This window comes from Brienomyrus brachyistius, unplaced genomic scaffold (genome assembly GCF_023856365.1).
Source record: "Brienomyrus brachyistius isolate T26 unplaced genomic scaffold, BBRACH_0.4 scaffold434, whole genome shotgun sequence".
In the NCBI taxonomy this organism is placed as follows: Eukaryota; Metazoa; Chordata; class Actinopteri; order Osteoglossiformes; family Mormyridae; genus Brienomyrus; species Brienomyrus brachyistius.
In genome coordinates, this window is record NW_026042709.1 from 79501 (window position 1) to 93639 (window position 14139).

Sequence of the window (14139 nt, forward strand, 5' to 3'; positions counted from 1 at the left end):
AGATAATTTAGAAATGTGCTGCTTTTTAAAACACTAAGTAGGATTCCAATACTTTTCCAAGACACGGTATAATAGTATAATGTATTGTTGGTGCGCTGTGGGAGGGAGGTGCTGTCCTGGCAGGGGAGACAGGTGACTGAAACCTTTTGTAGCGATTTGTTCCGCCTGTCTGTTGGGCAGAATTTAGTTTGCTCTCTTTGTGCTTCCAGTAAATCTAGGTCCCGTTCCCATCATACCAGCAAGTCCGTGCAGGGTGGATCTCTGGCTAATCTCTTTTGTTGTTTGATTCCCTCCACGGAGGAAAAAAAAAAGAACTCGAGGTCACCTGCGGTTCCGAACCACATCTCCAGCAGGTCAGTGATCTCAGAGTAGCACATGCCGTTTATAAGCCAAAAGAAAAATGGTTGAAAAGTACGACACCTGTGTTATTCTATTTTGGTATTTAAGTGACAGAATTCCACTAAAGGTGAATTAAAAACTTGCTTAATTTATTGAGAAATGCTGAAGAAGTAAATGAACAAAGGATGAGAGAAGCTGCTGGAATCTGAAGCAGACATGATGCAGGTTCGAAACTGCACAGTTTTGATCTGGAATATGGGACACAATCCACATTATAAGCACTGAGCTAAATGCCAAGTTTTAAATGGCTATTTATCTATTACAACCATTGTTTCAGTGAAAGTTGTATGCAGATGTTTATTACTTAGTAATAAGGCAATATTTGGCTCAACTATGGTTTGTCTGTTACTAATGAAATAAACTTTTCCTATATATAGAGACACAGGACTTTTCTCACTTCTGATCTAAACCATAATTTAGTCTGTTCTTATTTAACATGACACTATAATAAAAATACATCCGAAGTTAAAAATCCTGGAAGACTGCGTCAAATAGAGCAGCAGAGCACCGCCCCCAAACAGCCTCTGTGGGGCAGCAGTGAGCTCAGAGTGCATCCCCCCCCCAGGAGGCAGTGTTAGGAAGAGCAGGCTGCTGTGGGACTTGCTGGTGACCCCAGGGACTTGGTCTTGCCGTTGTCCTCTAAGGCCTGGGCGAAAAGGGCAGGGTTACGGCTGGAGTGCCGCTGGCGTCTCACAAAGGGAAAGACACTGGGGCATGATGGGAAGGAGAACATGTTAGCGTTCCGCTAACACTTGTGGCACTGCCTTTTCTAAGTCAGCCATGTTGGAAAATCCTTGACTACCGTGGAATTACAAACAGAAACTGGAGAGCATCACAGGGGACGCAAAAGCAATTAACATTACAGAACTCTGTGTAGTCTTAGTGACGAAGCTAAGCTGAAGCCAGCAGTTCACACTAAGCCTAAAAATCCCTGGAATTAATCGTTAACAACCCCAGAAACAGAACCTGTGTGTATCCCACACCAATATGAGTCTTATCCCCTTATATAAAATACATGGAATATATTACAGAAAGACCCCTTTTATAGAAGATAATAGTTTTACCTTTTTTTGGTCTCTTGTGGTTCTATGGCTCTAGCCAGCATGTTTTTGTAGAGATCGGACTTTAAATAGCGGGCGTAGGAGTCCTGAGGGTGAGAGGAGAGGCCGAGAGCCCGTTTTAATGAAGCTGTCATCCACTTTCATGGCTGTGCACAGTTAATGCTCCTACCTTCTTCATCAGGAAATAGATGTGCATCTGGGCGTCATCCAGGACAAAACGATGTGGGCTTTTCATGCCCTGCAGGGTCTTCTCCATGGTCTTGCTGTCCACGTTTACCCACTTGCTGGCTCCCGGGGCCAGGAACTGCCTGGGGGGAAGGAAGTGATGAGCCTGAGCTTTGCAGTCCCACTGGGAGTAAGCAAGTGCCACATCAGGGCCTGCTCTAAATTCAACTGGGATGCAAACTGTCCCACTGGGCCACAAGGTCGCACTCACTTGTAGACCTCTTCCACCTTCTGCGGGATCGTAGCGCTCTCGCCGTGCCGGATGTCCTCACAGGCCTCCCAGAAACAGAGGTTCTCCACTGTGAATGAAACAGCGCATGCATCAGCTACCTGCAGGAGGCGCTCATCACGATGCCAATATGGAGGAGAATTGCCTTTCATAGAGGGATCATGATTATTAATTTAGCAGATGCTAGATCCTATTTTTTTTTTTTTTTGAGAGGGCAGGGTCAGTCAGTCCCTGGAGTAACTGATCGACGGCCCAATAGTGAGGTCACTCAGCTGACTCTGGGATTTGAGCTGATGACCTCCTGCAATGAATCCCAATCTGCTGAGTCACACACTGCCCAAATAGGCCCGCAGTGATCAAATAATGAATATGATTCTTACTTGCTGACGATGCCTCCATGAAGCTGATCTACTTGGGCGGGGGGGTCTACATGCTGCTCACCACTGAACTCCTTCTCCAGGTACTCCCTGAACTTGCACCGTCCCAGAGGGTCCCTAAGGAGCTCCGTGAAGCCGAACCCCCATCGTTCCACCCGCAGCTTGGTGGGTGTCTCCACCCTGCACCAGGAGGCGTGGAAGTGAAGAGACGACAGTCACCTCTGGGGGTGTGGCCCTGAAGAGGCAGGATGGGGCGCGGTAACGCACACTCACATGTCGGCATTCAGCGTCCAGAGTGCCGTGTCATCTGTTATCCAGGGGTTGCTGGGGGGGCAGCCTTGCATCATGGGGTCATGGTTCAGGTACTGCTCGCTGAACTTAAGGAAGCTGAACACAGAAGACCAGCCATTCCCAGTTTTAGTCCTACTTTCTATAATCCTTGCAAGTCATCAAATATTCAGGTTCAATGCTGGCATATTCCAGCAAACTGGAGCTCGAAATGGTGACGAAATGATTATACGTCATTGAACCCTATAAGGAAATTCTCTTTTCATCTCCTCCATCTTGCTCTCCATAGGTGAGAGAAAGCTTGGTAGCAAAGGGCAGCTGCCCGTAGAGGCTCCCAGGAACCTGGGGGTTAAGGGCCTTGTTCAAGGACCCACAAGTGTGCTGAAGCCAGGCTTGAACCGGCGACCTTCTGATCAATATTAAGTAATTATTTGCAGTTAAATACAGTTCAATTCAGTTTAATAGTCAACCGGTTTCAATATTAGTTAGGCATCATTAATCCAGGATATGTGTGACTCTGAGATTTATGGTGAAAGATGGATGGGCAGATGGACGAAAGAACGAAATAACGAGGTTAGATTTTCACAAAGAGCAGTCCCCAGCATTTTTGTCAGAATTAACATGAAATAGATCCCCCCCCCCACCAATCAGAGGCACAGTATACAGAATACCCAGAGATATCCCCCAGTTAGGGACTAATGTGGACTGGTGTCGAACCAGTGGTCCCCCAGCTATGCTGGGACTGAGGCTGAATCACAGGTGTTGGGGGGGGGTAGGTGGGGGAGGCTGTTATCCAACCTTTCCAGGCAGATGGAGGACTTGACCCTCGAGCGGCCCAGGGATTTCCTGATGTGTTCAATCTGGTGTCGGGAGCCATGAAAAATCACACGGGGAATATAAGAGTCAGAAAAAACACATCCAATCCCTGATAAGAGCCATGCTGTTGTACCTTTAAACAGAATTTGTCAATATCTGAGAGCCAACAAAAGAAAACGACAACACAGATGTAGATCCTTCCGAAGCAATTTTCTTATGACAGCATTCTTAAGAGCCCACTTAATCACCCTCTTTGGTTGTTCTTGGCAACCATCCCATCAGCTGAAATAGGTTCACTCTAAATTCTTTCAGGCTTACCTCTCTTTTGTAGTAGTCCGCGTTCTGTTCTGTAAAGAAGGAAGAAACAAAACCGTCTCTAAACATGATATAAGCCACATGTTTATGGGAGTTTTACTTGCGCAAAAATGTTCTGAGGGCACAAGGTTCATTGGTTCAGAGAGATAACCAATCAGACTGTAGAAGTGGTGGATACAGGCAACTAGAGGAGGGGGGGGGGTCAACCAATCAGATGTCTTGTTCCTGCCTCCTCTAGTTCCTTAGACCCACCTCCTCTACAATCTAATTGGTTATCTCTCTGAACCAATCATTTTTCCTTCTGCCCTCAGAACATTTTTGTGAGGGTAAAACTCCCACGAGCGAATCACATGCAAGGAATCAGACAGTAGGAATTCTGCTCACACTCAGCTCCTGGCTTTACTAAGCAGACATCCAGTCTAGAAACCATGAATAATATAGCACTATTACGAGTATGTATTGTGGGACTGCTGACGTACTTACGTTAGCATGGAAAACGAGAGCAGGAAGTGAGGAAGAAGTGAGACAGAAAGATGAGCACAACGAAGTGCTGTCACACTCACACACGAGCTTCCCTCGGATGCCCTCCCACCAAAAACACTGATTATCACTTCACTTCCTTGGGTAATTTGGGGGCCCAAGGCAACAGCCTATTCTGCCTATAGCTGCCATATATATATAGATATTAATATACATATTTTTTCTTCATGACTTTGATCTTATCTAGGCCCCGAGCGGCTCTCTTGTTTGCCCGGATCCGGTCCTGTGACTGACAGAGGCGATAAACAGCAGGTACTGGCATTACGGAAAAAATGTATATGCTTAATAAAAAGCTCAGACCAGCTGGACTCGGGAGTTGTGCCGGTTCCTTCGCTCAGGGCCTTGTTCTTGAACGCTGAATGTTCCCGGCTGCAGAAAATCAGAGGGTGAGAAATCCTTAGCTGAACTTCAGATGAAGAGTGAGCTCGTTTCTCTCAAGCAGACTGACGCCGGTCTAACGCTGCATTAATACCCCTTAGCACTACTGGTCACATTTCCCATGATGCCACTGGGTACAGCCCATGGCGACACTGCCCAGTAGGGGACAGTGTGACAGCTTTCCAAAAGGACCATTCGGTCCTGGAGGGCCAGTCGGTGACACAGTATCCATGATCAGGACTGGGGTACCCTGCTTTACAGAATAAACTAACCAAATGTCGATACTGAATGCAATCTGATTTAACATGGTTTCCTTAAATCCCAATTAAAATGCTTCAGATCAGCTCAGGACTTAACAGCAGAGAGACTATTTGGCAAATTATTACGCTGCTATTTGCAATTACATCCATTATCTCTCCGCTAACATGCAGCATTAAGCCTGAGCCGCAGGAATAGAGGTCAGATAATGGATCCGGTATTCCGGAGGTGGGATCCTCTTCCAGCTCGTTTAAAAGGCCCAACAAGTGGAGGGGTGGTGGGGGGGGAGACGCAAACACAGCATGTCTGCATTTTAGCTTCAGGCCGTCTCCCAGTCCCTTCGCACTCCTCTCTCCCAGATCCAAGCATCACCAGTCTTAGCGATGCGTCTCGTGTTTCTCGGGCAAAGAGAAAGGAGGCAGGAAGCGGCCATTTTGTCATTTGCTGGTTTTAATCCCCCCCCCCCCCCCAGCTTCCCCCGTCCACCTGGCCGTACCAGAGTGCAGAGCGTCCCTGCCTTTTAAACACGAGCAGCACCTGACTGGGGGGCCCTACGCTGCGTGGTTTTTGGCTCAACTGTGTTTCCGTCTAATTGGCGTCAAAACGGTGGGTTTCATCAATGAAGGTGGTGTGTGGCTGAGCGGGTTGGCAGTCGCCGCCTATGACTGGAAGGTTGCCGGTTTAAATCCCACAGTCAGCAGAGTGACATCACCACTGGACCCCTGAGAGAAGTCCCTAAACCCCCAACTGCTCTAGTCTCAATAAAAGGTACATCTGCAAAATAAGCTGAATTTAGGATGTGATCCGCAGCTGCGTGGCTGCCATTCCCACCTCCTGATGCCGCCCCGGATGGGGATAATGGCCCACATAAACGCTGATGCTTATTAGCCCTGAGAGATGCTGCGCACCCAGCAGAAAGGGGCCCTAGTGACGGCCGGGATTAAGCCAGATACACACCACACTCTGCTCCTGTCCCACACTTTCATTCTCCACTCTCCTGTGTTATTCATGAACTCCAAATTACACTCAGCGAGGGTGCAGTTGCTCATTCCCGCAGCCTGTTGTCCTGTCTGTCTTCTGAAAGCTCTCGTCCCACAGAACATAGGCTTCTTCCCAGCTAAGTAAATATTTCATGATCACACTGAAGCAGTAGTGGGTTATCAGGCCTGAAGTGATATATTCCTCCCCCACAAAGTATGCATGGAGACACTCTGTGTGTCTTACTTAACGAAGATAAAACTCCCCCCCCCCCCCCCCCCCCGTGAATTTTGCTGAGCTCAATGCTCTGGAGATGACGGAGATCGAAAATTATACCGGAAATGTTCCATATGTCCTTACAGATGTTTCCTTTGCCTTCCTTCATTGAACAAACCCGTTGTCGTGGGAGAGAACTGCACAACCCCCCAGCTCTCTGTGGGGGAATGGGACCCTGCCTATGCCTTCCTGCCAATCCTGCCAAGTTTCCCCTGTAAGTTGAAGGATCTCCTAACAGGCCTGCATGTAGATTAATGTCATACCCAGGACAAAGCAATTGCAGGTTAAGGCCCTTGCTGAAAGGCCCAACGGAGTAGAATCACTCTGGGCATTCACAGGATTTGAACCAACAACCTTCCACTTGCTTGCACAGATCCCTAGGCCCAGAGCCACCACTCTGCCCCACAACCTCAAAAAAATCCTAGAATCGCCCCCAGCCTGAGGCGATATTCGAGCTGCCAAGGTGCATTGAGTTCAGGTTTACCCAGTGTGTGCTTTACTCTAATCACAGCATACTGGGTTTTCGCCGGGGCAGATGTAGGGAGTCAGGGGTTTCGGGGGAGGTGCTTACTGGCGGTCTGTTGACGAGCCAGTAGGCCTGTTCCTGACATTGCAGCATGATGCGGTCCGCCTTGCGCCTCTGTTTGGCTGCCCTGGTAGGAGCAGAGCAGTCGATGGAGAGTCAGAAAGCATACTGGGTAATTAGCATATAGCGGTAATCACTGAACTGCAAGGTAGGGTTTTCATTTTTCTGTTTCCTTTTTCACTTAGAAATGGATTTCCGACTCTAGTGTTTAGGCTGAGGTCTGATTTAACAGATAGGAGGGAAATTATGACCACACACCATGTTACTTTTTAATTTAGGTAACATCATCATCCTCTTAATACGAGATTTATTCATCCATTCTCATCTGTCCCCTTGTGTGCATTTATGAAATTGATTTCATAGCTCGATGCGACAGTATTCCCGGGCTGGGGTGGGGTTTACCTGAGCTGCTCCTTCGCCTGCATCACCACGAAGTCCCAGGTGTGGTTGATCCGTTTGTGCAACATGTTGTAGCTGTCCTGCGGAGACGATGTTTAAATGCGACATTGCCAGGTCGCACGGCTGGCTGCGTTGCTGCATGGGTTCACGTTATGACTCACAGGCCGAACCCCTCCCAGGATATCAGCTGGCAGTGTCGGATTCACAAACCCTCTTACTGATGAGAACCTAAAATGCGTTGACCCTGACGCAACATGGCGGCAAGTTGGTGGATGTCTATGTGCGATCCTACTATGTGCATAATTGGTGGGAGGTTTTCTTACACAAAAATGTTCTGAGGGCAGAAGGAAAATGATTGGTTCGGATAGATAACCAATCAGATTGCAGAGGAGGCAGGACCAAGACATCTGATTGGTTGCTCCTGCCTCCTCTAGTTGCTCGGATCCACCTCATGTACAATCTAATTGGTTATCTCTCTGAACCAATCATTTTTCCTTCTACCCTCATAATATTTTGTGTAAGTAAAACTCCCATGAGCATTCAGCTATCACATGATCTCATCAAGCAATGCTTCAGACCAGCGAATAAGAATAGCATTGAAATGTACATAAATAAAAATTTTCTCTTACCTTTTCATAGTCTATCAGCTGCCCTTGCTTTCTGATATTCTTCTTAGTCAAATAAATCGCTTTAGAAGAGCAAAAGAAAGACATGGCAAGAAACTGTGTTTTTCTATTATTCTAGTAAAGGGAAGTAATGATGTAATAGGCGAGCACATGATTAATAATTGGTAATCACCGTAATCTAGCTCGGAGGCTGGCCACTGCTGAGAGCTCCAGAAGTACGGAGTCTAGCAAAAAGGAGATGCTGTCATTTGAAACTATTCAGAAGCAGCGTGACAAAGGTGCTTTGTGATTTAACATGTCAGGGACAAGGCGGGTGGAAGGCATTTTGCTACTTTAACTGGCATTGGTTCTCATACATCAGTGTTTCCCAATCCGGTCCTCGGCGACACACAGATGATCCACGTTTTTGCTCCCTCCCAGCTCCCTACCAGACAGTCTACGTTTTTGCACCCTCTCAGCTCTGGAGCCCGGACCAGATTGAGAAATACTGTCCTACACGGTAATTCCGCAGTCTCTCCAACGAATAGTTTCGATATGCGTGCCCCCCCACATGGCCACCACCCTCTCGCGCTGCCCTCCATCTGAAGAAACCGTGGTTTTAGGTTACCTGGAAGCGATACGGCGTCTCGTCGGGCCGCAGGACGAGCGTCCTGGGGTCCTTTAGGGGGTAAATGTAGCCGTGCTTCACGATCAGATTCCCCACATGAAGTGCCTCTGAAAACACACAAAGTGGTCACTCATTTCCACGTAAACTACTCAAAGCTCAAACAAATCCACTACTCGTAGCCCAGATTTAGGCATAGTAATTCTCTAAATTTTTGTCAGTGGAATACAGTAGAACACACGATAACTAGAAACTGAGTAGGCATATTATATTTTATTTTACGGTATAGCAAGTAACTGGAAAAAACGTTGACATGGTGCACAGAATAAGCCGCGGGGATGGTGCATTCCTCATCGGAACTATAATTAATTACGAGTAATTGGGACTTTCCACTTTCCGGCTGCCTCCGCGGCCATTGGCAGTCAGGCGCTCCCGGGGGTTTCAGACCGGCGCAGCAACAGCGCTGCTAGGGGGAAGCCTAGTGTTTACAGGGAGGGGTAACTGCTTACCGGGGCAACAGGTTTTTTGCCCATTCAAGTCTGTTAATGCATCTGCCATCTACTGCCTAAAAGTCCCCTCCTTTCCATTCCGACTTCTTTTCCAATCTGGGCTGTAAATCAGGGAAATCTGCTCCCTTGCTATTTAAAACCTCATCTGCATCGCCCGGGAATTCAGGACAACAGCGTCTTGCAGAACTGCATAATGAGGGAGACGGATAGCGATATTTCTCCAGGCATGACTGACTGCCTCTGGCTATCAGCGAAGTTTGCATCGGGACTATCAAACCGTACAGCTCAGCATGCGTAGCGGCGCGACTCGGGACTGGCCTACAGATTATTTGTACTAATAGCCTCTCAGCAGAAAGATAAATAATTCAGCAGATAAATTGACGCCAGGGGAAGAAAATCCCAAAAGCTTCAGGCGAATGGGGTGTCTATGTTATGGACAAGCTCAATTCTGACATTTATTAATTCACAGGCTCAGCAATATCAATGGAACAGAACATGCTTCTGTCAGACACGTGAATTGCATATGCTTACACATAAATGCAGCTAGGCTAATCTGTTGTATGGATGACAAATTCTATTACTTCATTTGTATTTATTATTCAAAAGACTCGTTTATTTCTGTTATTTTATTACAAAAAAAAAAAAACCTGATGACGTCTTTCGCCAGCAGGGGCGCCATCGTCGTCACGAAGGGAAAAAAACAATCGATTAACCTCACATAAGAGCACCAGGTAACGCTTCCCTACATACTTCTCGGCCCTACCTTCTTCCATGATGGAGTACTTCTGAATTAGCCACTCCACGATATCATTTCCTGGGAAGGCATAGCGAGGAAGGCATCTAGTTAGAGTCGAGAAATGCATTAAGCCGTCATAAATCAAAAACGCTGAACTCGATAAATAAATTACATAAATAAATATGAGCGCAAGGAGATCGATGACAGTCTTAATGCACAGGATTCCCGAAGACCGCCGATGTATGGGCTTTCCTGTGAAGGGCTTAAATGACCATTAGGACCCGGCCCCCGGGACACTGCACGGCCGGGTGTAAGACAACCCGGGCGGCACGAAAAATTATTTTTTAAAAGTAAAATATGTATCGTGCACCTGTCATCGCATGTGGAATCACTGTGATTAACAGTCTTTGATTCTTCATCTTTATCCCCATGTCGGGATCTTGCATCGCCACAATGACTTGTTCAATCTGGGATAAGAAGAATAGTCAAAATCGTGAAATCAAGGTGACGACAGACATAGTGAAAACGTTCAACCTAGTAATATAATAATTGCTTAATGTGTGATTTGATATGTAATCGTTATATTCATCATTAAATCACCGGAGAGACACACTCATATATTTAGGCATATATATAAGTAAACTACAAGGTTTTTCCTCTGACTATCTTAACTGCATGTCAAAGACGTTATCGGATATTCCCGACTACAGACTTTCGGTTTGATCATTTATTCGCGTTATTAATTCGGCTCCTGATTACATTAAACTAAACATGCTCAGATTGTTACAACCTTTGCTTGTCGGTTATTTTTGGGATCTTTCTGGATGGGCTCAAGGCGGGGTCTGTAAGCACAAGCAAACTGCCAGCACTTTTGTTTTACATGAAAATAGTTTGATGTCGGCCTATTGCGTTATTGTCTGGCTATAATTTGGAGGCAATATTAAACAATAGGCCCATATATTGTAAATATACATGTTGTGTTGTTTTGTTGTTATCACAAACGTATAGCCTGATCATAAATTTCATGGATACCTGGATGTTGTATGTTCCATTATATTTATGAATGAATGATTTATGTGAAGTCTGGCTTAGATTCGAGAATTAATCATATAGATTAAAAAAAGTTTTCATTTAAAACTTATCTCATATAATAAAATCCTCGTCCGAACGAACATATGTCAGAATGAAAAAACATTTAAATTATTTTTGTGATGCATCAGTATCAATAGCTACAACGTCATAACAGATATAGATATAATGCGGTTCATACTTTTGAAGTTGATGCGTATCTCCCGAAAAAAATCAACTCCAGAAGAGTCCGCGTCTGTAAATGCCTGAACTTCGGAATCGATCCTACCTTTGTTAGGCGCGGCATCTGTGTCTTGCAGCTGTTCCCTTGGATAAAGATGTTAATTGTCATGCTTACAGCATCTCGATCTCCGGCGTTTGTGAAGTTGGGATTGATGCTGTCCTGTGTTTTTTTTTTCCTTCCACACTTAAGCTCTGCTTGTTACTGCCCCATAGCGGAGCGCAAGTGAAACGGACTACCGGAGATTTGCACTGTTTTTCTGTTAGTGTGTATAATCAAAATATGACTCAGTTTGGCCAGTTAGAAAAATATGATAATAGAAAAGTATTCTTTTCCTCTCACTTTTTTTTCTTGATTTAATTACCGACTTCACGTACTTACACTGTGTCCCGTTGCACGATGTAATATTGCGAAACTATGATTTTGTGGCAGTGTTTTGTAAAGGAATTTTCCGTTTAATCATCGTCTTAGTATAAAGCTATATGGTTGTTCTGGTATCAGTGGACGTACATTATGTATTTTTTCTTCTCTTGAGCACCATGGTCATGACATGAAGCTCAGTCATTGATTACTCGCAAATGTTAGTAGTCATCCGCTGTTTATCTTGAAGATGTAAAAGTAGTGCGCGTACATCTCCTCGTTAGTATAGTGGTGAGTATCCCCGCCTGTCACGCGGGAGACCGGGGTTCGATTCCCCGACGGGGAGAGTCTGCATCTTTTTGCCTCGGTCTCAAAAGGCACCAAGCTAGAACCGGCCCCGTGTTAGTGGAAACGGGGCTTGTGACTTGTACTCATGCATAATATTCTGCGGGTCGCTCAGCAGCGCAGCATATGAAACTAGACTCGGATTGTAAGTGTGTGGTTTTGATAATTGATGTATGGATGGATGGATCCTTAATAAGAGATATAAACAATAAGGTCCAGTCGCCAACTAATCATGTAAAATACGTCATAAACTCATGGTTGTTAAACCCAGAATAAAAATGAAGACGTATAACTAGGAAAGTCAACTTGCACATTTCAATTTTGGTTCGATATAATCACGTTGTCCTTAACCCTCCAGTGCAGGAGGGGACGGTAATGCGCATCGAATGTTTCCGAACCTGTGTGTGATACAACCGAGGAAGAGCCGATGACTTCGGGGGAGGAGGGGCAGGCGACTCGGAAGAAAAAGCAGCAGAACCCAATGCAGCCTGTAGCCCATTCAAAGGCCTACTGTTGGACCTCTGCTTATTTTGCAATACGTCTTTAGTACGGACTGAAAAATGTCCGATTTCGATGAGTTTGAGAAGCAGTTAAGCGAAAATCGGCAAGGTAAGTTTGGCTTTGAAGATCGGTGTATGCTCCCTGTTTTAGGGTAATAAAGTGGCCGGCGTGTCCTAGCGCCGAGGATGGTGCGGAGGGCACTTCTGCTGGTTCCGAAAAGAAAAGCGCGGCTGGGAAATCGGTGCCTTTTATCCGAGCGCTCGCCGATTCTGAAACCTGCCCGATTCTTCTTCTCCCAGCTGCCGCAGGATCCCCGAAAACTGACCGCTTTGGTAAATCAGTGACATTCTTTGCTTGGCATTGTTATAGAGATCGCTAGGCCTGCATCCATCAGTGCCCGGCGTACATAACATGGACATTTCAATGAAACGTTATTGGGGTGCACTCGATGTGAAAGCCTGCGGTTTTATTTATTTAATTATTTACCATTATACACTTGGATCATAAATTGTGACCCGCGTATTTTCATTCGCAGTAACACACTATGCATGGATGTTTGTTGCAAGCGTTATATTTTCAAGATCACGTTTAAAGTTTTATGCAAATAAAAACGACCGCGACCACTTGATTTAAAGTCCGCACTTAATAACAGTGTTAGTTACTTGGTTTTTAAATACTACGACGAGTTTTCTATATAATGATATGATTTTGTCTCTTTCCGATGCACAATAGCCTTTCCCTTGGGTCCGAAATGCTGGCCCTGTCATCCGTACAGAATAAGTCTTTCTCACACGATCGCCGTTTCTTCATGATGTATAGACTCTAAAAATCAGCCGCGTTCCCTGGAATCATAACAACTGCTTTTAGGTCGTTATTGCAAAGTCTTGCACCTGTATCTACCTTTACAGCGGATAGCAGTAACTAACAATGATGTACAGTTATATAACAATACACATATAACTTCATTAAAGTGCAGAGAATCCAGTAAACTGAATAAACTTAAGCCATACTAACGCAACTGAAATATACAACATGCGTTACAACGGAGTCGAAAGTAGGATTGATTTATGTACCTATCAAATGGCAATCTTGTCATATCAGCTCCTTATCACTAAATCACTAAAATGTCATTCGAAACGACCTGATTCGGCTAGACGAGCACTAAGTGCCGCCGTGTTTGATAAACTAGCAGTTCCAGTCATTCATATCTGCGCTCTGACTATGCCTGCGATTGCGGTAATTGGTTATTACCGATTTACGTAAGATGCATTGGCCGCTCCGTGTCTGTACTTTTGCAGCGGTGCATTACCGTAACGCTGTTATAACTGATGCATGAAGCTGATTCCTCGAGCAGCACCTGCGTTTAAATGCTTCACTGAAAACTGCACCTTCAGGGATTTATTTAAGCTTCTATATGAAGGACCTGCTGGGATAGAAAGGTGATATTTTATTGCTAGTTTAATAAAGTGCTGTCTGTCAGATTGAAACGATATTAATTACCCATCCATCGTCCAACCAGTTATCTTAGTCAGGCTCCCCTGGAGCCTATTCCAGGCAAATTCCCCATACAGAGAGCAGAGGCAAAATTCAGGCCTCCAGACTCGGAGGCGTGAGGCAACTGTACTCACCACTGTGCTCCTATATCATTAATTAGTCTGGTTATGTTTTTATTGTTTCACAACAGACTGACATTCAAGGGGATGTCCTTGTGCCCTTGAAATTATTAGCCATTGAGAGATGGGTGTGTTTGTTTCAGGAGGGTGTGATTGAATATGTGAATTGAATGGAGGTGCTTCATTCTGGTGAGGAAACTGGGGAGTTAGACCCCGTACCACATCTTGGTCTCCGTAAGTGACTTTTAAGGCATAGCGCTGGGTCAGTCAGCATCCAGCACCCCAGGGAAGTTGGTAATATGATTACTCTGTGACTCATGGGCTTCAAACCCACAACCATCCGGACACACATTCATAATCCCTCTGAGTTACACATCTTGGATTTATCGAAATGGATGGTAGGGGGGCAGT

At 45.5% G+C, this 14139-nt stretch overlaps 1 non-coding gene across 1 annotated transcript; it reads left to right on the top strand.

Annotated features, from left to right (window-relative positions):
• Positions 1–11543: 11543 nt before the first annotated feature.
• trnad-guc (transfer RNA aspartic acid (anticodon GUC)) lies at positions 11544–11615 on the top strand. Its single transcript has one exon. It is a non-coding gene; the product is annotated as a tRNA-Asp (tRNA).
• Positions 11616–14139: the final 2524 nt, after the last annotated feature.